The following is a 21,985-nucleotide window of genomic DNA, read 5'->3' on the forward strand; positions in this document are numbered from 1 at the left end:
AGTACCTTTCTATCAGTCTTCTAATTTGAACACCAGGGTGGTAGTTGTTATTATTGAGTAAGACACTGTTCCTTTGCTGGAATTCTTGACAATGAACTTGAGCATCATAATGTTTGTGTTCTTGGGAACTCTTTTTTGTTAATATTTTTTAATTTAGTATTTTTTCCTTGTTCCATGTTAAAGCAATTTTTAGCATAAACATAGACCCTCTCCCCAAAAAAGAAAACTCAAGAAAAGTAAAGTTTTTAAAAAAGAGTATGTTTCATTCTATATTCGGACACCATTAGCTTTCTTGGGATGAATAGCACTCTTTATCATAAGTCCTTCAGATTTGTCTTGGTCACAGTATTGCTGAGAAAATCACAGCTGATCATCTTACAATATTGCTCTTACTTTGTACACAGTACATTTCACTTTGCATCAACTCATGTAAGTCTTTCCAAATTTTCCTGAAAGCATTGCTTATCATTTGTTATAGCAGAATAATATACCATAATAATTACATACCACAATTTGTTTAGCCATTCCCCAATTGATGGGCATTCTTGATGACTCTTTTAAGCTGAACTCATGGCTAATTTAAAATTTTCTTTCATTCAGTTTTTCAGCTGGGAGGTAACATGCTTGTTATAAGCATTTGCCTCCTCTCTATCTTCTGAGATCCCAAGGTATAAGTAGGTATTGTTTTTAACTCAAATATCAACAAGCATTATTTTAAAACCCATGGTATTATTCCTGATAGAGTTTCATGCATGTACAGAAATGTACATACTTAATTGTGAAAAACTAGTAATTTTGAAGATGTTCTAAACCATTATGTTCTGGATCTTGAAGATAGGGCTATGTGAAATGAACTTTTCCAGAAAGTAGAACAGGTCACATTTGATAGCTATCTAGTTGAGTTATCAGAGCTAACTACTTTAATGCCAATCCATTGCAACGTCAGTAATATTGGTAGTACTAAGTGATCATCTTCCAAGATGTGGGAGAAGATAACGGAACAGTTACAAATGATTTCAAGGTATCTTGATTAACTGGGGATCAATTCCTGATATAAAGATTGCTGATAGTAATTGCTATAAAGAAAAGAGAAATACACAATAGCTGTGATTTTTTTAAATAAAAGAAAAAAACTATTTTTCCATAAGCTAGTATAAAGAGAGACAAAATAGAAATGTTATCCCCAGATTTTTAAGGAGTTTCCAGGAATTTAAAAAAAAGAAGGAAATTGAATTCTGGTCTTAGGAACAATGTGCTTTCCAAGTTTAGGCCTGTTTTCCCTTGAATACCAACCTAGAATTCATTCATTCTGGGCTTATTTTTTTAAATAAAATTATTTTCTTTATATTCATATTCGATTTAGCTTTTGAAGAATAGTGAATTTGTGGAGAGATTAGGATAAGAACTAAATACCCCAAAATGTTATCTTTCTAAGAATGTTGGCATCAAACGGAGTCTCCACCTTATAGAAAAAGCCGCAGAATAATAGTTTTACTTGAATAATGGGCAAGCAAATTGCCATCCCCTTCTCCTCTCTCTTTGCCTTCCATCTCTAATACATATGTCTTCCATATGTAATTTGTATACACTCCTATACTGGGTGGTCCTGTGCCATTGTTTCCCATGTTATACTGTCAGTTCTAAAATTCTTCAAAGAGACCTTCAGGGTGTCTTGGTATCACTTCTTCTGACCCTCCTGTGAGCCCTTGCCCTTTGTGAGTTCTCCATAAAACAGTTTTTTTGGCAAGCCTACATCTGGCATTCTAATGTGTCCAGCCCATTGTAGTTGTACTCTCTGGAGTGATGTTGGAATGCTAGGCAGTTTAGAAAGGACCTCAGTGTCTTATATCTTCTCCTGCCAGGTGATAGTCAGAACCTTCCTAAGACAATTTAAATGGAAGCAGTTCAGTTTCCTGACATGGAGCTGGTAGACTGTCCAGGTTTCATAGACAAATTGCAAGGAGGTCAGCACAGTGGCTCTGTAGACCTTCAGTTTGGTAGTCAGTCTAACACCTCTTCTCTCCCATACTTTCTTTTGGAGCATCCTACATACTGAGCTAGCTCTATCAATGTGAATGTCAACCTCTTTGTCAATGTGTACCTCCTTGGAAAGGACACTGGCAAGGTAAGTGAATTTGCCTATAGTGCTCAAAATTTCTCCATTTTCTGTAATCCACAGTTCCAACATATGGATGGTGTGGTGCTGGCTGATGAAGCATCTGCATTTTCTTGGTGTTAATTAGCACAATTAGACCTAAGTTAGAACAAGCAGCAAAGAATCTATCCATACCTGCAAACAGAAGATCATGCACCAACACTCCCTCCACTTTGGTCTTGGCTTGTAGCCTTTTCAAGTTGAACAATTTGCCATTAGTGTGGTAGCTGACATTGAGGCCATGCCCTCCTTAGTTAGAGTGCTGCATTCTATGAGGAAGGCAGAATTGAAATAGCGCAAAGGAAATGTGACATCTGTAAATTTGGAGTACCCGCCCCAAATGTTCACATGGATTATTTGTGCCCAACTTGTGGTGAAGCATCCCAAATTCATATTGGTTTGATCAGCCACAGAAGGATACCCTGTAATTTGTTTCAAACATAGTGATGTCATTTTGGTCTTCTTCAATAATGAAAGACAAGAATCAAAGAACCAGTATACCTCTATGATCCCCAGTCTTGTTCTGGACTTTGATTCTTCAATCTCAAAAGATCATAGTGCATAGAACTTAAAAGTATATTAGAGATCTTTTGATCCAAACTCCTTATTTTATAGATGAAGAAATCAAAGCTTAGAAAGGTTAGATGGATCATTTCCTATTCTCTTTCTTTTACCTTGTAAAGTGGTAAAAATCCAGTTTTCCATTTGCCACTTTCAGAGTATTTGAAGTCATTTTTTGCCCCTCCATTATCATTCTTGGGGTCTGCTTCAAGAAGAAATTTGTGAAAGGAGAGGGAAGAGAACCTCATAACAAGGTGGATGAGGAATCTCATGGAGTTTCTCAGAAAACATGGAAAGATACTTTCAGTCTTGAAGAAACAGAATCCTTATCATGAAAGCCAGAGTTAAAGAACCTGAGAGATAATTTCAGTACTCTCATTCTGTAAAAGAAATTAAAATTTAAGAAGGTTAAATAACTTACAAAAAGGGCTAAGACCTAAGTAATTGAAAAAAATATCAAGACAAAGCAAATGCCTGTCAGTTTGCAAGATGAGGAATAGGCTATAGTCATAAAAGTTCCATTCAATCTCAGGGAAGGGCCCTGGAGGTAAAGAAGAGACTAGATTCAATATGTCATTTGTTTGCATCCACCCACTTACAACATTCTCCTTAACAGGCTAGGAAAACTTGTTCAAAGGTAGGGAATTTGGTATAAGGGTTGATATTAATTAGAATGCACTTGATTTCTAATAGTCCTAACAGATGCTTTTCAAAGCTATTGCCAACAAAGAAAGCCTATGCAAGATATGATGGCCTGTGGTTCTCTAACTCCCATTTTGTTTGCCTAAAAGTCGGAAACTTATATAACTTTCAAAGTTAAATATTATATCACAGAACTTTGAGCTGGATGAACAATTGATTTTAGAGTTATAGAGAACCCATAGCAATTCACTAAATAAAGCCTTGGGCCTAATGGCATATCAGATTTTATATTGTGATACAGAACCCAATATGTTTGTGCCCAACAAGTTATCTGAGGTTGCTAAAATCTGAGGAAATAATTCAAAGCAATCATTAGAGATTAGAGATATAATCTGTAGATTTAGGGACCATATTACATAAATAATAGAGAAAGCATAGAGAAGCATAGAGAAAGCAGATGAAGCCAAAAGTATGGCAGAGAGAAGTCTCTCAATTACAGTGTATTTATAGGTTAGTTATAAATCAGCAATAGAGCCTGGTTTGTGATGACACTAGTATGATATTCAAGAGCCAGAAAGTACAGGTGACTCTTCTGAATTGGTAAAATTCTTTTGTGTGTGTGTATTGACATTTTGGTAAAGCATCTAGGTAGAAAAACTAAAGAAGTTGTGATAATATGGTCTAGGGAAATGAGATTGAGGAACAATTTAAATGCTGTCTCCAATTGTGTGATTTCTTGTGGGAGAAGGGGAAAAATTGACAACATTCATTGTTTTCCAGAAATCTTCTTTAATTTGGAAGTTCTGCTGTAGTTTGAGAAGGGATTAGTGGGACAGGGTAGATGTCTGCAGTTAATTAAGTTGGTAAAACCATCTGGATAGATACCTACCCTGAACCTCAAGGATTATTTCATTTTATCATCAGATTCTGTTCTCTTCTTTTCTGATAATAAATTTCATTTGATCAGTTCAAACAAGTATAATAAGGCTCTATGAAATCACTTTATAACAGACTTATAAGAGATTGATTTACATTTTGCATTCATCCTTTTGCAAGCTTTTGAGTTTGATTTATAAGTCAGTTAGTTAATTTATAATGGGAGATGTATCTGGCAAGATAACTTACTAGCAATTTGTATAGGGCATTCTTTTTTTGGAAGTTATATGCATTTGAGAGATAAAATTTTAGCTAGGAACTTAACTGTAGTCTGTATAGAATGTTTTATTATTTATTGTTACCATGACACTAGGACAAGCAAGAAATAACCTACTTAACATATTTTCCTTTCTAAACTTTTCTATGATTTATAACAATTCCCCCCAAGTACATGAAGATGGTGAAAGTGAACCTCTTATCACTAAAGCTCTGACTAGGGCTAGGAAAGGTAGGAAACCAACAAGAGTACAGTACAAGAGTTCTGGGGTGGGAGAAAAAGGGAGGTGAATGGGGAAGGGAAAATGAAGGACATCATTTATTTTACCTTTTTAAAAAAATAACAATCCTCAAAAGTTGCAGTGCATATTTATTTTATGGTATGTCAAGATGTACATATTTTAGTAAAGGCTTGAAGCCTTGATGAACAGTAACCTAATGGCATAATATTCTAATATGATGTGACTGTATAATTTTCAAACTTTGCCTGGAGAGTATAAAGGTCCTTTTCCCTGTTCTGCCCAAGGCCTACCACAAAGTTTAGAGCTTTAATTTTATAAGCCTTTAACAATGATTTTTCAGTGCCATAATTGGATTACTTTGATTTTAGTAGGTAGAAGTGTTTAATGAGTAGAATGATTGTCCTTTTATTAGCCTCTCCTAAAAGTTCTATCTTAAGTTATTGGACAGAGAATTGACCCTTTCCTATTGAAACTGATGTCTAAAATAGACATATTGATCAAATTTCATCTTTTCTAGGAAGTCTTTCTTGGTTCCCCAACATATTGTTCCCTTTCTTCTACAATCCAGTAAACTTATTTCACCTTGATTTGGGAATACTATCGTTCACTAGTAATTAAAATACCATATTTGTCTTAAGTAACCCATTATCCTGACCACTTCCAACAACTCAAATCTATCCCCAACTTTGAGGAACCTATTATTTTGAATTATCACTATCTGCTAATTCTTTCAGAGGGAAGAGCTGTTTTTCTCTCAGGTCATTTTTGCATCAGTAAAATATGCTTGTATATAAATAGTTTTGGGAATCTGAGGAGGAAGAAAAGCAATTCTTGGCTTTTCATATCTGGAGTTCATTTGCTTCCTATATGTTTTATAAGAATTAAATTTTCTAGAGGAAACTTAATATTCAGGAATTGCAATTGTAAATAAGGAATAGTAGTACAGAAACTTTTGATCCATCTACATTATAACTATCTAGTCTACAGCTTATTGAGTCCACAACAAGTTCTAAGCTAGAAACTCTTCTATATTCCTGTAGAAACTGGGAATGGAATTTTGGCCTTGTTTCCCTGGCATTCCACCATGCTCAAATTAGAAACCTAGAGTTCCAAATGAACTGTTGTTCTATTTTGCTATGTTATTAGTTATTTATTCTTTAACCCTCAGTTCTTAACCTCAACACTCTCTATTCTGGATTGACTCTTGTCCAACTCCACAGTCTTTTCTTAGATTTTCTTATTAACAAGTTTTAAAATCTACATTGATTTTACAATTGAAAAGCCTCCTGACACTGGTGGTATAACTTACTCAGGTAACCACCAACTAATATTTAGAATACAAAGCTGCCTAATATTTACCATCACTTACATAATAGTGGAACCCAAGTCCATTTTTTACCTCAAATTGTGTCAGAATATTCCATTTTCTATCATAGCAAGAATGTAAAAAGGAAAGAAGATCCACTTGTACTGATCTCCTATATCTGGAGGTTGCAGGACTAGGTAGAGATGACTTTCAGCTAGCTCATTCATAGAATGTCAATTGATGTATCCTCTAGCCTTCATCTAGAAACACAAAACTCTTTGCCTGTTTGATAATATTTTTGGAGGACTCATAAGAAAAAAATGTACTAATATTCTACTTTTGACAGTTTAGCTAGTCATCTGATTATGGTATTTTTTGATAGAATATAATCTGATAATGATCCTTCATATAGATACATAATATTAGACATTTCTTGGCCTAAGATATATAATAATCTAATCTTTTAGCTGGGGAAGCTCTTAGAATAGGGTTTCTTTTGACTAATTCTATTTGTAACTGTTAGTAAGTGCTGGAAATTTGAATAGCTCTTTTCTACTACTTATTGGTCATATCTCATCATTGGCACATCCCTTGAAATCGCCTTCTCTTAAAAAGTTTTTAATTGTTATTGATAAATTTTTATAGCTCCTTCATTCCCAGTTATATTCTTTTATTCTCCTCTGTATGAGCTATATCTGGTAATAAAATAAAAAAAAAGAAAAGGGAGAAAAAGCAGTTTAGCAAAACTAAACAATATGTCATCCAAGTATGGCAAAATACGTTGTGTCCCACACTCATAGTTCTCCATGTCTTCAATGATGCAGCTCTTTTTTATAAGCAAAGAATAGAACAAGAATAATAAAATAATTATTTATTGGATTAGTTGCATCATGGAATTGATGACAGCATGATTAGTAACATATCTGATATGTAGGGAATAATGTGATTGCTTGGAAGTTGGGACTGAGAAAGCAGCAACATGTTCTTCCCTCCTAGATAGACATAGTGAACCAGACTTCTTTGGGTAGCAAACCAGATAACCTTGAAGGATAACTTGGTGTTATCTAGACCAGACTCCCTGGTATCCACCCACATACTCCAGGGATAGCAGATTTCCTTGAGACAAGAAAAGAACAAGGCTTAGCAGAAGTGAATTTCTAAACTTAACTCACTGTAAACTAGTTGTCAGAGACAAAGAACTAGGACTTGGGCAGTTAGAGGACAAAATCAATTAACTATAAACAGGATTAATTAAAAATTATATAGATCAGTTTAATTTTAGATGACTTCTAAGGGCTTTTATTGTATAAAATCTGTGTTCCTGTGATCTTATCTTAAAGGGTAAGATGTTAGTTTACATCTGACTTTCTAGTTTCCTCAACAATTCTTGTTAAAAATCTTCCTAGGTAATTTGTGTATTTAAGATTATCAAACACTGAATTCCTGGGTCTAGATAACTATTCTTCCTTATCTAGTTTGTTTTCTTAAAACATTTTAACATACACCATATAATTTAGATAGTATTTTTTTTTAATGTAGATTGAGGTCTGGAAGGTTTATTCCCCTTTCATTTCCACCTTTTTCCCCCATTATTTCTCTTTATCCAGATTTTTTGTTCTCCAAATGAACTGCTGTTTTATTTAGCTATGTGAACTCTCTTTTTGCTAGTTTGATTTGGTTTGATTAAATCAGTCCACTCATGTTTGTACAATTGTCATTTGTATGTTATTTGTACAGACGTATATATTCTTTCAGTTATTTGTTATTTCTGTTGCTGATTGTTCAATTATCCCCTGTGAAGAATCACTCCTTTGACAGGGGAATGCAGGTATAAAAAGAAAATAGAGATTTGTTAAAAAGAAGTTACAACACAAAAGAAAGTAATAGGAAAGTTCAGAACAAATTAAGAGGGGCAGCTAGGTGGTCCAGTGGATAGAGCACCAGTTCTAGAGTCAGGAAGACCTGAATTCAAATCCAGCCTCAGACAGTTAATAATTAACTAGCTGTGTGACCTTGGGCAAGTCACTTAACCAACACGATTGCCTTGCAAAACTAAAAAAAAAAACAAGAAAAGATTAAGGGAAAAAAAACATGTGGATTGCTAATTAATTTTTGCAGGACAACTGCCAGACTCAGCAGAAGTCTGGAAAGCAAGAGAGAGCAAGCCCCTCTTGAAATCTCTTTAAATTTCCCCTGTGAAGAGGTGTGCCCCTGGGAGTGTCTCAAGTCCCACATTGGAGAGTTTGCCTTTTGGGGGGAGGGGTCAAAGGTCTTGGATTCAGGTAGGGAGGGTCTCAGGTGTGCTCCTGTATGACCTGGCTGTTCCAACCAAAAGAGGATGCAATCTAGACTAGATTGAAAGGTCAGGCTGTGACCTAAGGTAGAGTAAAGGAATATTTTAACAGGGATAAAGAAAGAAGGAAGATTTCCTTAACAGTTCAACCAAAAGATCTACAAAATTTGTCTCCAACTGGCCTCAACACTCTCTATGCCCATGGTTCTCTGCATCATATTCTCCTCTCAAATTATTAGGGACCCAGATTGTTCTGGGCCTTTCAGAATCCATTTGGAGATGAATGCATTGCAATGGAAACTTCATTGAGGCAGGGTCCACAGATTGGCTGGCATTTGACTGGCATCTTGTAGAGGCTGATCTTGAGAAATGAAACTCAAGGGAAAAAAAATTGAGCAAGCAAAAAAACAGAGAGATATTTTAACAGAGAAAACTATTTAACAGAGGTCCAATAATTAGGGAAAAAACTAGAATGTCTATAAAGAGCAAGAATTATATTTTATCATCCTAAGCCTTTTATAAGAACACAGATTTGTTAATGGATGCCACATTAAGTTGTAAACAAAAGCTCAAAAATAGTATAAACAAATTACTGAATAAGCATTTTAAAACTGCACATGTCCAAAAAGTAATTTGCAACAAAAATTTCTAATTTAGCTTTGGCCATGTTTAGAATGAACAAAAAATTAAAAGATAGACAAGTAGGCATTATTCTGATATAGGCAGCCATACTGATACTTCTTTTCCTTAAGTGAACTTGTGATAAAAAGTCAAATGCTATATTAAAAGGTCAAGACAAAATACTTGGCAATTATTTAAAATTTAGAAGATAAGAATTCCAATGGCTCACTCTCATACTTAATTATCATGCACATAGAATGATCATGGCAATTTGATATTACAGAGCAGAGAGGGACAAGAGGACATGTTACCTTATGAATTAGATGTCCTTTACAGGCAGAAGTCATACAGGCACTCCTTTTCAATGAGCCAGGCTCCAGGCCTGCCAGGTGAGGTATTACTTTAAGAGAATCCTACCCCAGTTGAGGCTAGGGTCATTCTATCAAAAGCCACTCACTCCATCTTCAGTATTAACATCGAACCCCATAGGGCTAATGGTTTCATTGGCATATTGTTGTCTTTCTACTTTAACATTACCTGATGTCAGACAGATCAATTATCTATAATACATTGTAATATAGAAATTACCTATAGCCAGGGCTTCAGGTGACTTGAGTACTAAGGAGAATCAAGAGTATGCCAGGCTGTAATTTAGTATAAGAGATCCAGGGAAAAATCATAATTCAATTGTTGCTCATGTACCTAAGGACTGTGCTGTAAATGAAACACAATAAACAGATTTTGAGGTATAAAAATGTAATAACCCTAATTTACATTTAGAACATTTTTATAAAAGCAACTTTTGTAGTGAATACATCTAGTTATTAACCATGTTTAAAATAACTAAACATCTCTTTTTTGCCCATCATCTCCAGACTTCTTACATAACAATCAATTAGAGATTGCCATAGAGAAATCTCAAATTATCATTATTTTATCTTCCTCACATTACATAGGTGCTTCTCCCTAAAATGAAACAACCACAGTTTAGTCCCAGTTTACATATATATATAGCTAGAAACTTCCATACATAAATTTAACTACTAGCTATCTTCAAGATACAAATGATTGGTTTCAGAATTCTTTAAAACCATTAAAATATCTTAGGTCACCTTAAATTTCTAACATGTGTTATTGATTCCAGTACAGTAAAACAATAGTAACCAGGCATTCAAGTCAATTAATACATGAGTTTTTAAATTTTACAAAATAATATTTCCATCATTATACGTGAACCCACAGATTTATCCCAGAAGGGGTCATAATTTTTGATATTTCCCTTATCACCTCTTCAAAGCAATCACATGTTAACTTCAGGATTTAACATTACAGCATTCAAATAGTTTATATGTTCACAAGATATACCCAAATATTGTTAATATGATTTCTTTGCTGTTACAAAAGAATATCACATAACTGATAAATACATCTTAATCATCAATAAATTACCTTACAGTGGAACCACATAATTGCTATTTTTTTAGTCATCTGTCAGAGCCCCCCACATCAGCTGTCTGCAGTTATCATGAGAAAATCCACATTCTTGACTTCTTTAAAATTAAATATACATTATTAATTTACATGGAATATAAGATTCTTATTTAAACATCTCCTTCCCCTTAGAACAAGAGCAAAATGAATATACCACTATCTTTACACTTTTGTCTTCCAGACCTTTTTACCCAAGAATCCATTCTCTTATATATGATACATTTAAAACCCCAATGTAATTCTTATTTATGCTAATAAATGTGAGGCAATGTTAATATATTTTCTTATTTTCAAATAACAGACATTAAATAGATTTTACTTTTAGTCATATAATATATATAATATATACACACACTTATACATATATATTCCATTTCATAAATACGTGATGAGACAAAAATGACTAATTTTCTTCCTTTACCAACAAAAGAACTTACAAGATTGCTGACAATGTATTATCAATATCATTTTAACATCACAACAAATCAGATTACAAAATTTAGTACAATATTTCTCTTTCCCAAAAGAAATCAGTAAATATGGGGTAGCTAGGTGGCACAGTGGATAGAGTATCAGCCCTGGGGTCAGTAGGACCTGAGTTCAAATCCAGCCTCAGACACTTAATAATTGCCTAGCTGTGTGACCTTAAGCAAGTCACTTAACCAGTGTCTTAAGTAAAGATAAAAAGAAAATTTTAAAAATTAGTCAGTCTGACTCAACATGGGACAGACCTAAATAAGCCCAAATGCGATAAGCACAACACTACACCTTTGGTGATCTCTCAACACAAAACTCAACCTTCTTTCACTATAGTCCAGGGCAAAAGGACAAAACAAGGAGAATTTCTAAAAAGGCCCAGTTTAAGTTTCCCTACTTTTCTAGAAATCTTGAATCTGAAAAGGGGTGTGCTTCTCACCTATGGAGCTTGATTCAATTTCCCAAGTCAAGGTGGAGAGTCTCCTGGCTGATTTGACATAAATGTTGCTGATTGTTCGATTACCTTCCTGTGCAAAATCACTCTTTTGACTGGGGAATGAAGGTGTATAAAGAAAATAGAAATTTATTAAAAGAAGTTACAACATAAAAGAAAGTAATAATTTGTGTGTGTGTATGCGTCTGTGTGTCTGTGTTTCTATGTGTCTGTGTGTCTATGTCTGTGTGTAAGACAATGGAGTTTAGTGACTTGGCTAAGGTCACACAACTAAGTATTAAGTGTCTGAGGCTGGATTTGAACTCAGGTCCTCCTGACTCCAGAGCTGGTGCTCTATCCACAGAGTCCTCATCTAGCTGCACCTCAAAGTTTGATTTGGCCCTGAATAAGTAAATGAATTTAGGTAGTATTATTTTTTATTATATTGATTTAGTCTACTCTTTAGCAGCTAATATTTCTCTAGTTATTTTGTTTTTTCTTAATTTGTGTAAGAATATTTTGTAACAGCTCATATCATTCCTATTTATGTCTTGAAAGATAGACTCCCAAGTATTTTATATTAGTTTTCATTATTTTAAAAAGAATTGTCTTTCTATCTCTTCCTGCTGGATTTTGTTAGTAATAAAGAGAAATACTGATGATTTGTGTGAGTTTATTTTATATCCTGGAACTCTGATAAAGTTGTTAGTTTCCTTCTCAATTCTTTCTCTTTTTTCTTTATTATTGTCTTTTGTTTTTAAAAAATTATTTTTAGTTCTTTTTTTTTTTGCTCTTTAACTTCTGGGGATTCTAGATGAACTTGTATCTGTTTCATTTTTTCTTTAAAACTTTTGCTTATAGGGGCAGCTAGGTGGCACAGTGGATAGAGCACCAGCCCTGGAGTCAGGAGTAACTGAGTTCAAATTCAGCCTCAGACGTTTAATAATTACCTAGTTGTGTGGCCTTAGGCAAGCCACTTAACCCCATTGCCTTGCAAAAACTAAAAAAAAAAATTGCTTATAGATGTTTTCTTTTCATTCTCTTCTAATTTTGTGTCTTTAGCTTCCCCTTCACCATCATGGCTCTTTTGGTTTTTGTTTTATTTTAGCAAGGCAATGGGGTTAAGTGACTTGCCCACTCCACCACCTAGCTGCCCACATCAGGGCTCTTTTGATGGAATTCTTTATTCCCTCATTTTATCCAGCCTTTTTTTTAATTTAAATTTTTTAAAATTTTACTTATTTTAATCAGACAAGATCACTCTTCTCTCAACTGAATTCAGGAAAAACAAAATGTATTACAAACATGTATAGTCAAAACAAATTTCTTCATTGACCATTTTATTTCATTGTACATTCTAAGATCCTCAGTCCTTTATATAAAGATGGGCAAAATGTTTCATCATTAGTTCTCTGAAACCCTAATTAGTCATTATATTGATAAGAGTTTAGCATAACAGTATTCTATCACATTTATATTCCATATCTTGTTCAATCATTCTCCAATTTATGGGCAATCCCTCAAATTCCCATTCTTTGCCACCTTAAAAAAGTTACAAATATTTTTGTACATCTTTGCAGTTTGTCCCTTCTGATTTTCCCTCTTCCCTTATTCCCTTTCCCTTCTATTTTACCATTGAATGAAATGTAGTTCTGTATCCAAATATTGTGTGTGTATTCTTCCTTCTTTTGACCAGTTCATATGAAAGTGATGTTTAAGTGTTAAGTGACAGATACTCCATCACCCCTCCTCCCTGTTTGTATAAATATCTATTTAAAAACCTTGATTATATTATATTCTATATTTCCTCCTTGCCCCCACTTCCCAAAATAATCCTTTTCTCCTCTCTTCCCAGTCTTCTCTTAAGATTATAAAGACATAAAAATCACTTTGAGATCTTGTTTAATTAGACTATCTCTGTGACCCCTGATGATTAGAATGCTCAGAAGGTACACAATTATCATTTTCCTATATTTAAACATAAGTGATTTATCCTCATTAGTCCCTTAGTTCATGCATCTTTATCTTTTTATGTTTCTCATTAGCTAATGTTTGAACTCCAAAGTTTCTCCACAATTCTAGTCTTCTCATCAGAAATTCTTAAGAGAAAAAAGTAGAAATTCTTCAGAATCCTCTCATTAAATATTTATTTTTCCTCTGTTACATCCTTTTAGGATTTGGTTTTAATATATCTTGTTGTCCCTTGGTGACAGTGTCTTCAATTAGGTTCATTTTAATTCTCATAGAAATTGTTATTTGGATAAGGTTTTGTACCTCATACCAAATTGCTAATTCTTTCTTCATTTTTTTCTTCAAATTTTCTCATTTCATTTTTAAGATAATATTTCCCCGTTAATTTTTTTAATATGTAACAATTTTTAACATTTGTTTGAACAATTTGAGTGTTCCCAATTTTTGCTCTTCCTCCCTCCTTGAGACAGAATGCAATTTGTTAGGAGTTATACATGTTCAGTCATGTAAACATTACCATATTAGTAATGTTGTGAAGGAAGACACAGAACCAAAGGAAAATATCTTAAAAAAAATACAGAGAGAAATATTATGGGATTGCCTGAATCACACATTGCTGAAAATAACTAAGTCATTTAGTTGATCACCATAGAGTATTGTAGTTACTGTGTACAATGTTCTCCTGATTCTGCTCACTTTACTTTGCATCAGTTCATATAAGCCTGAAATTTACTTCTTTGTCATTTCATATAGCATAGTAATTACCACTACATTCATATACCACACTTTGTTTAGCCATTCCCCAATTGATGGGCATTCCATCAGTTTCCAATTCTTTGCCACCATAAAAAGAGATTCTACCTTATTCCATTTTTAAAAACATTTTAACTCTTAAAAACAGAAACAAAACACCCCCAAACTTCCCAGGAATTCTAGTTGGTTTTGTATCTGAGCTGTGTTTCTCTCTGAGGCATTCTTTTTGGATATTTTGAAGTCATTCTCTTCTGGATTTGTGTCTTGAATCCCTACCACTTTTATTTTCTCACATTATTACAACTTACCTCCTCACTTCAGATTTGATTTTAGGACTGGAGTATGCCACACTTCTTCTGTAGGGAAGGTCTGGATTGATCTTGTTACTGCTTTCTTAGGGCATTGGATGTTATATCAATTCCAGGATCTCAGGGACAGGCTAGAAATCTTTAGGTTTTCAAAGCTCCCAAAGTAGTCTGATCCAGGATAAAGTCTGATTGCTTCCTTCCTGATCTAAGCTCTCCAAGTTGCTGCCCTGTTCATAGTTGTACAAGAGTGGACTGCTGCTGGACCCTGTCCTTATTAGCCAACTCAAAAACCATTGGTTCAAGTAGCAGAAGTTTAGGGATTCTTGGCTGGGATTCTTGCTCTAGTCATTCCTCTTCAGATTGGTCTAGATACTGGATGTGAGACTCTACTCTGAGCCATACTAATCCTACTGTTGCTGCCACTGGCTTCTGAACCTCTTCTTTTCTTCATAAACAGCCTAGATCTTCCTTACTCAGGAACACCATTCTCCTGCACAGGCTCCCCTTCTTATTATGCTCTAGATCTGTGACCAAGAACTAGGTAGTAAGCAATAAAGCTGCCAATCTCCACTTGTCCATCACAGCTCCCCAGAATGACTGGGAAAATCATTTTCTGGATATGAGACCTCATTTTGTCCTGGTACACGGTTTCTGAGCTCTCAAGTACTTCTTGTGGTGTGCTTCCTGACTGACTCCCAGCACCATTGTTGACAGACCTCCATATCTCCCTATTCTGCGTTAGACTAATAAAAGACATACTTTTTCTGGATTTCCTCATTAAGAGTTTTGATGTGATACATTTTATAGGTTTATCTGGAAGAGTTTTTAGAGAGGAGCTCCCACAATGCTTCCATTCCCTCTACCTTCTTGGATCTACTCTCTGGTCTCCATAGGAACTTAGAATTTTATGTTACTTTGTGTTGGAATATTTTGCCTAAGCTTCCTTCTGTGCTCTTCCATCCTTCTGCTTTCTCAGCTCAGGCTGGAGACTTGCAAGTTTTCAATATTTCCAGAGTGATGTGATCCAGGTAAAATCTGCTCACTGTCTTGCTTTGCACTCTTCAAGACTCAGGTTTGAATCTGTCTATTTGTCCCAGCTTGAAATTTCAATAGAACAGACTGAAACATACTATTTTTTCAATTCCTTTTTTCCCATTTGAGTTTGCTTGTGCAAAATGAATAACATGGTAATGTTTTACATGATTGCCCACATTATACATTAATTTATATTTTTATATTAACATGGATTATATAACCTACATTGGATTATTGGATTACTTACCATCTCAAGAATTGGGGGAGTAAGATAGGAAGGGAGGGGTAGAACTTGGAGCTCAAACTTTAAAAAATTGTTGGGGGGGGTTGAGCCAAGATGGCGAGAAGAGCGGATCCTGTCTTAGGCGCTGTCTCATAAATCTTTGAAACCAAGGACTTTAACTAAATTTTCAAGAGACAGAACCCACAGAGGGACTCTGTGAGGCAGTTCTCCTACTCAAGGTAACCTGGAAAAGAGCAGAAAGGCTCTGCTCCCTGGGGTTAGAGGGGTGGTCCGCCAGAGTGAAAGAACTTCAGCCTCCCAGAGGCAGCCCCAGGGCACTGGGAGCCGTGGCTCCCAGCAGCAGGGGAGTTTCCTGAGCTATACCCCAGAGAGCACCAGGCACAAATTGGGGGAACAGTGGGGACCTCTGCCAGAGCTAGCACCTGAACTCCAGCCCTCAGGACACACAGCTAGCAGCCTGACCACTGCATTCCAAATCCAGGAAAAAGAAGCAGGCAGAGCCAGTAAGCAGGGAGCCCCCAAGGCATGAGACCATTGAGCTGAGGGAAGGGAGTAAAGAAAGACTGCCAAGTTCTGTGCTATGCCCCTGGAAAAGGACTCTGGGGATCTGAACACATTCAGATTCTGATCACATTTCAGGCTCCCCCATAGAACAGCAGGGGGCCCCCTCCACCTCAGCCCCATAGCAGAGCGGGGCACATATGGTCATTCACAGACCAGGAGGGAGGACAGAGCCTCACACACTGAGACCCTTGTGGGAGTGTCCCAAAAGCTCAGGAAGCACCCCCAAAACAGGCTTAGGCTGGGAAAATGAGCAAGCAGACAAAAAAGAAATACATTACCTATGGTCCAAAGAAGGATCAATATACTCTGTCTGAAGATGAGGAAACACAAACTCCTGCATCTAAAGACGCCAAGAAAAACAGAAATTTGGATCAGGCTATGACGGAGCTCAAAAAAGACTTTGAAAAGCAAATGAGGGAGGTAGAAGAAAAACTGGGAAAAGAAATGAGAGAGGTGCAGGAAAAACATGAAAATGAAGTCAACAGCCTAGTCAAGGAAATACAAAACAATGCTGAAGAAAATAGCATTCTAAAAACCAGCTTAGGTCAAATGGATAAAACAGTTCAAAAAGTTGGTGAGGAGAAGAATGCTTTGAAAAGCAAAATTGGCCAGATGGAAAAAGAGATTAAAAAAAACTCTCTGAGAAAAACAAATCCTTCAGACAAAGAATAGAACTCAGGGAGATTGCTGAATTTATGAGAAATCAGGACTCATTACTTCAAAACCCAAAAAATGAAAAATTAGAAGAAAATGTGAAATATCTCATTGAAAAAAACAACTGATATGGAAAACAGATTTAGGAAAGATAATTTTAAAATTATTGGAATAGCTGAAAGTCATGATCAGGAAAAGAGCCTTGACATCATTATATTTTTTTTAAGGCAGGAGTAGGTTGACTGACTGTCAGCTGCTTGGATTTATTTTTATAGTTTCAGAATCATGTATGTTTATTATTTAAATTAATTTTTATTAAAGATATTATTTGAGTTTTACAATTTTCCCCCCAATCTTATTTCCCTCCCCCACCTCCCCACCCCCACGGAAAGCAATCTGTCAGTTTTTACTTTGTTTCCATGTTGTACTTTGATCCAAATTGGGTGTGATGAGAGAGAAATAATATCCTTAGAGAAGAGACAAGAATTCTAAGAGGTAACAAGATCAGACAATAAAATATCTGGTTTTTTCCTAAATTAAAGGGAATAGTCCTTGAACTTTGTTCAAACTCCACAGCTCCTTAACTGGATACAGATGGCACTCTCCTTTGCAGACAGCCCAAAATTGCTCTTGATTCTTGCACTAATGGAATGAGCAAGTCCTTCAAGGTTGATCATCACTCCCATGTTGCTGTTAGGGTATACAGTGTTTTTCTGGTTCTGCTCATCTCACTCAGTATCAGTTCATGCAAATCCCTCCAGGCTTTCCTGAAATCCCGTCCCTCCTGGTTTCTAATAGAACAACAGTGTTCCATGACATACATATACCACAGTTTGCTAAGCCATTCCCCAATTGAAGGACATTTACTTGATTTCCAGTTCTTTGCCACCACAAACAGGGCTGCTATAAGTGTTTTTGTACAAGTAATGTTTTTACCCTTTTTCCTCATCTCTTCAGGATATAGTCCCAATGGTGGTATTGCTGGGTCAAAGGGTATGCACATTTTTGTTGCCCTTTGGGCATAGTTCCAAATAGCTCTCCAGAAAGGTTGGATGAGTTTGCACCTCCACCAACAGTGTAATAGTTTCCCAGATTTCCCACATCCCTTCCAACAATGATCATTATCCTTTCTGGTCATATAGGCCAATCTAAGAGGTGTGAGGTGGTACCTCAGAGAAGCTTTAATTTGCATTTCTCTAATAAGTAATGATTTAGAGCATTTTTTCATATGGCTATGAATTGCTTTGCTCTCCTCCTCTGTAAATTGCCTTTGCATATCCTTTGACCATTTGTCAATTGGGGAATGGCTTTTTATTTTAAAAATATGACTCAGTTCTCTGTATACTACAGGAAAATTGCCTTGATATCCTAGAAGCAGAGGGCAAAATAGAAATGGAGAGAATCCACCCATCCCATTGACAAAGAGACCCCAAAAAACAAATCCCTAGGAATATTATAGCCAAGTTCCAGAACTCCCAAGTCAAAGAGAAAATATTACAAGCAGCATGAAGGACACAGTCCAAATATCATGGAGCTGCAGTCAGGATCACACAGGGCTTAGCAGCAACTACATTAAAAGCTCATAGAGCTTGGAATATAATATACAGGAAGGCAAAGGAGCTTGGAATGCAACCGAGAATCTACCACCTGGCAAAACTGAATGTTCTCTTCCAGGGAAAAAGATGGACTTTCAGTGAACCAGGGGAATTTCAAATGTTCCTGTTGGAATGGCCAGAGCTGAACAGAAGGTTTGATCTTCAATACAGGACTCAGGTGAAGCATAGAGATTAGAGGAGAAGGGGAAAATATGAGGGACTTAATGAAGATGAACTGCATGTATTACTGCATACAAAAATGACACTGATAATACTCATATGAACCTTCTCAGTTAATAGAGCAGGTAAAAGGAGCTTTTATAGTTGAAGCAGAGGAGTAAGCTGAATTTGAAGATAAAATATGGTATAAAATGGAGTCAATAGAAAAAAATGAAATGTAAGGGGAGAAAGAAAAAGGAGAGGGGGAATAGGCCAAGATATTTCATATAATAAGATTTTTCTTTATTACAATGAGCTATTGCAATGATATGGAAGGGGGGAAGGCAAGGGGGAATGAGGAAATCTTCGCTCTCATCAGAGGTGGTTAGGAGAGGAAACAGCATATATACTCAATGTGGTGTAGGCATCTGGAGTAAGGAGAGTGGGGCAGGGGGAAAGGGGTGATGTGAGTGATGGAGGAGAGGATGGTCCATGGGTGGAGAGTGGTCAGATATAACACATTTTATTTTTTACTTCTTGCAAGGGTCTGGGATTCGATGGCCTGTCCGGGACCATAGGGTCAGGTGGATGCTGGGCCTAAGGGGTGGGTGGTAGGGGGGCTCGAGGCCTCTTGGCCCCAGGACCAGGGATCTGTCTGCTGCACCACTCAGCGACCCTACAGCACAATCAGAGTGAAAGGAGAGAGAATATAGTACATGGTAGTGGAGAAATAAGAAAGGAGGGAGTTGTGATCAGCAATAGCAACAGTGGAAAAATATGGAAGTAACTTTTGTGATGGACTTATCATAAAGAATGTGATCCACCTGCGACAGTGTTGGTGTTGGAACAAAGAATGAAGCACATTTTTTATTGTTATTATTTTGAGGGGGTGCAGAGCAAATGGGGCTGGGTGGCCTGCCTGGGGCCTCATAGTAGGGTAATCTTTGGGTGTCTGAGGCCAGATTCGGACCTGGGTGCTCCTGGCTCAAGGGCCAATGCTCTGTCTGCCACCCAGCCACCCCTACTATTATTACTATTTTATTTTATTTTGGGTATTTTTTTTCTTTTTTTCTTTTTTGGTTTTTGCAGGGCAGTGGGGTTGGGGTGGCTTGCATGTCACATGGCTGGGTGATTGTTGGGTGTATGGGGCTGGATATGGGCTCAGGTGCTCCTGGCTCCAGGCTGGTGGTCCATCCATTGCGCCACCTGGCGATACCTACAATTATTATTATTTTTTTAATTTTAATTTTTTTTCTCACCTTTACTTTATCACTCAAGCAAGTCTATATTTTGGGGGGGAGGGGGTATTTTTCTTATGCTTAAACAAGAATATTTTATTAATGTATAAAAAACATTATTTGTAAAAAAAAAAATGTGCATACCCTTTGATCCAGCATACCACTCCTCAGTCTATACCCTGAAGAGATGATGGAAAAGAGCAAAAACATCACTTGTACAAAAATATTCATAGCAGCCCTGATTGTGGTGGCAAAGAATTGGAAATTAAGTAAATGTCCTTCAATTGGGGAATGGTTTAACAAACTGGTATATGTATGGAACACTATTGTTCTATTAGAAACCAGGAGGGAGGGAGGGGAATTCAGGGAAGCCTGGAGGGATTTGCATGAATTGACGCTGAGTGAGATGAGCAGAACCAGAAAAACACTATACATCCAAACAGCAACATGGGGGCAATGATCACTCGCTCATTCCATCAGTGCAACAATCAGGGACAATGTGGGGCTGTCTGCAATGGAGAATACCATCTGTATCCAGAGAAAGAACTGCGGAGTTTGAACAAAGACCAAGGACTATTACCTTAAATTTAGAAGAAAAAAAAAACCCTGATATCTTATTGTCTGATCTTGCTATCTCTTATACTTTATGTTTCTTCCTTAAGGATATCATTTCTCTCTTATCACACTCAATTTGGATCAATGTTTACCATGGAAACAGTGTAAAGACTGACAAACTGTCTTCTGTGGGGGTCGGGGGGGAGGGAAGTAATATTGGGGAGAAAATGTAAAACTCAAAATAAATAAAATCTTTAATAAAAAACTTGTTAGAAATTGTTTTATTATGTATTTTGGGGAGAAAGAAAATATTGTTATTATTATTATTTTAGGATTTTGCAAGGCAAATGGGGTTAAGTGGCTTGCCCAAGGCCACACAGCTAGATAATTATTAAGTGTCTGAGGCTGGATTTGAACTCAGGTACTCCTGACTCCAGGGCCGGTGCTCTATCCACTGCGCCATCTAGCCATCTGTGAAAGAAAATATTATTTAAAAAATTAGAAAATTGTAAATTAAAACAACAAATGTTAGAGGGGATATGGAAGGATACTGTTGATGAAATTATGACCTGCTCCAATCATTCTAGAGAATAATTGGAGCTATGTTTAAAGGTCTATGACTCTGTGCATACCCCAGAAATACTTCTACTATGTTTGTATAACAAACTCTTTTTGCTCAGACAAGGAACTAGAAATTGAGGGAATGTCCAGAAATTGGGGAAGTTATGTTGTATGATTATGATGGATTACTATTGTGTTATAAGCAATGACAAAAAGGATGTTTTCAGAAAAACCTAGAATTCTTACATGAGCTGATGCAAAGTAAAGTGAACAGAACCACTATACACAGTAAAAGCAATATTTTAACAATGATCAACTCTAAAAGACTTAGCTACTCCAGTAAGTATGGCTATCCATGACAATTCCAAAGGATTCACAAAGAAAAATGCTTTCTACAGCCAGAGAGAAAAATGATGAATTCAAGTGCAGATTAAATTATACTTTTTTCACTGTATTTTTCTTACCTTTTTTTAGCAACATAGCTAATGTGGAAATATGTTGTGCATGACTTCACATGGATAATTAATATCATATTACTTACTTTTCCAGTTGGTGGAGTAGAGACTTGAAGGAGTAAGAAAATTGGGAACTCAAAAAATTTTAAGTGAACATTAAATAAAGTATAATCTTTTAAAAATAAAAAATATCATATTGAGCAATTAAGAGAGCTTTGATAACTCTGAAAAGGCAAAATTAGTAAAGTAGTAAGGATGGAAGTTAGGTTACAAGAGGAAAAGTGGTAGGTAAGAAAGTGGGAGGAAAGACAATAATTGTAAGTGGCTCTTTCTGGGAGTTTACTGTAAAGGAGAGAAGGCAAACAGGATCAGACTTTACTGACTGACTCAATTATTCCACTCCACACTGCTTGTGTTTTAGTGTTCTGGGAAGAATTGGAGTCAGAAGATGTGATTTTTATTTCTGTATGCAACTTATTAATTGACTAACCTTGAGTAGTCACTTTATTTCTCCTTGCCC

General features: G+C 36.1%; 1 protein-coding gene and 1 long non-coding RNA gene across 2 annotated transcripts in view; one reads left to right on the forward strand and one right to left on the reverse strand.

The window, feature by feature from the left end:
- LOC141495157 (phospholipid-transporting ATPase FetA-like) overlaps positions 1-21,985 on the forward strand; it is a 234,624-nt gene that overhangs the window by 77,372 nt on the left and 135,267 nt on the right. The window lies entirely within an intron of this gene.
- Positions 1,394-16,254, reverse strand: LOC141495156 (uncharacterized). Its single transcript, XR_012470678.1, has 4 exons — positions 14,406-16,254; positions 11,380-11,489; positions 9,561-9,686; positions 1,394-7,174 (listed from the first exon to the last, which is right to left on the reverse strand). It is a non-coding gene; the product is annotated as an uncharacterized LOC141495156 (long non-coding RNA).

This window comes from Macrotis lagotis, chromosome 8 (genome assembly GCF_037893015.1).
Source record: "Macrotis lagotis isolate mMagLag1 chromosome 8, bilby.v1.9.chrom.fasta, whole genome shotgun sequence".
Classification (NCBI taxonomy): Eukaryota; Metazoa; Chordata; class Mammalia; order Peramelemorphia; family Peramelidae; genus Macrotis; species Macrotis lagotis.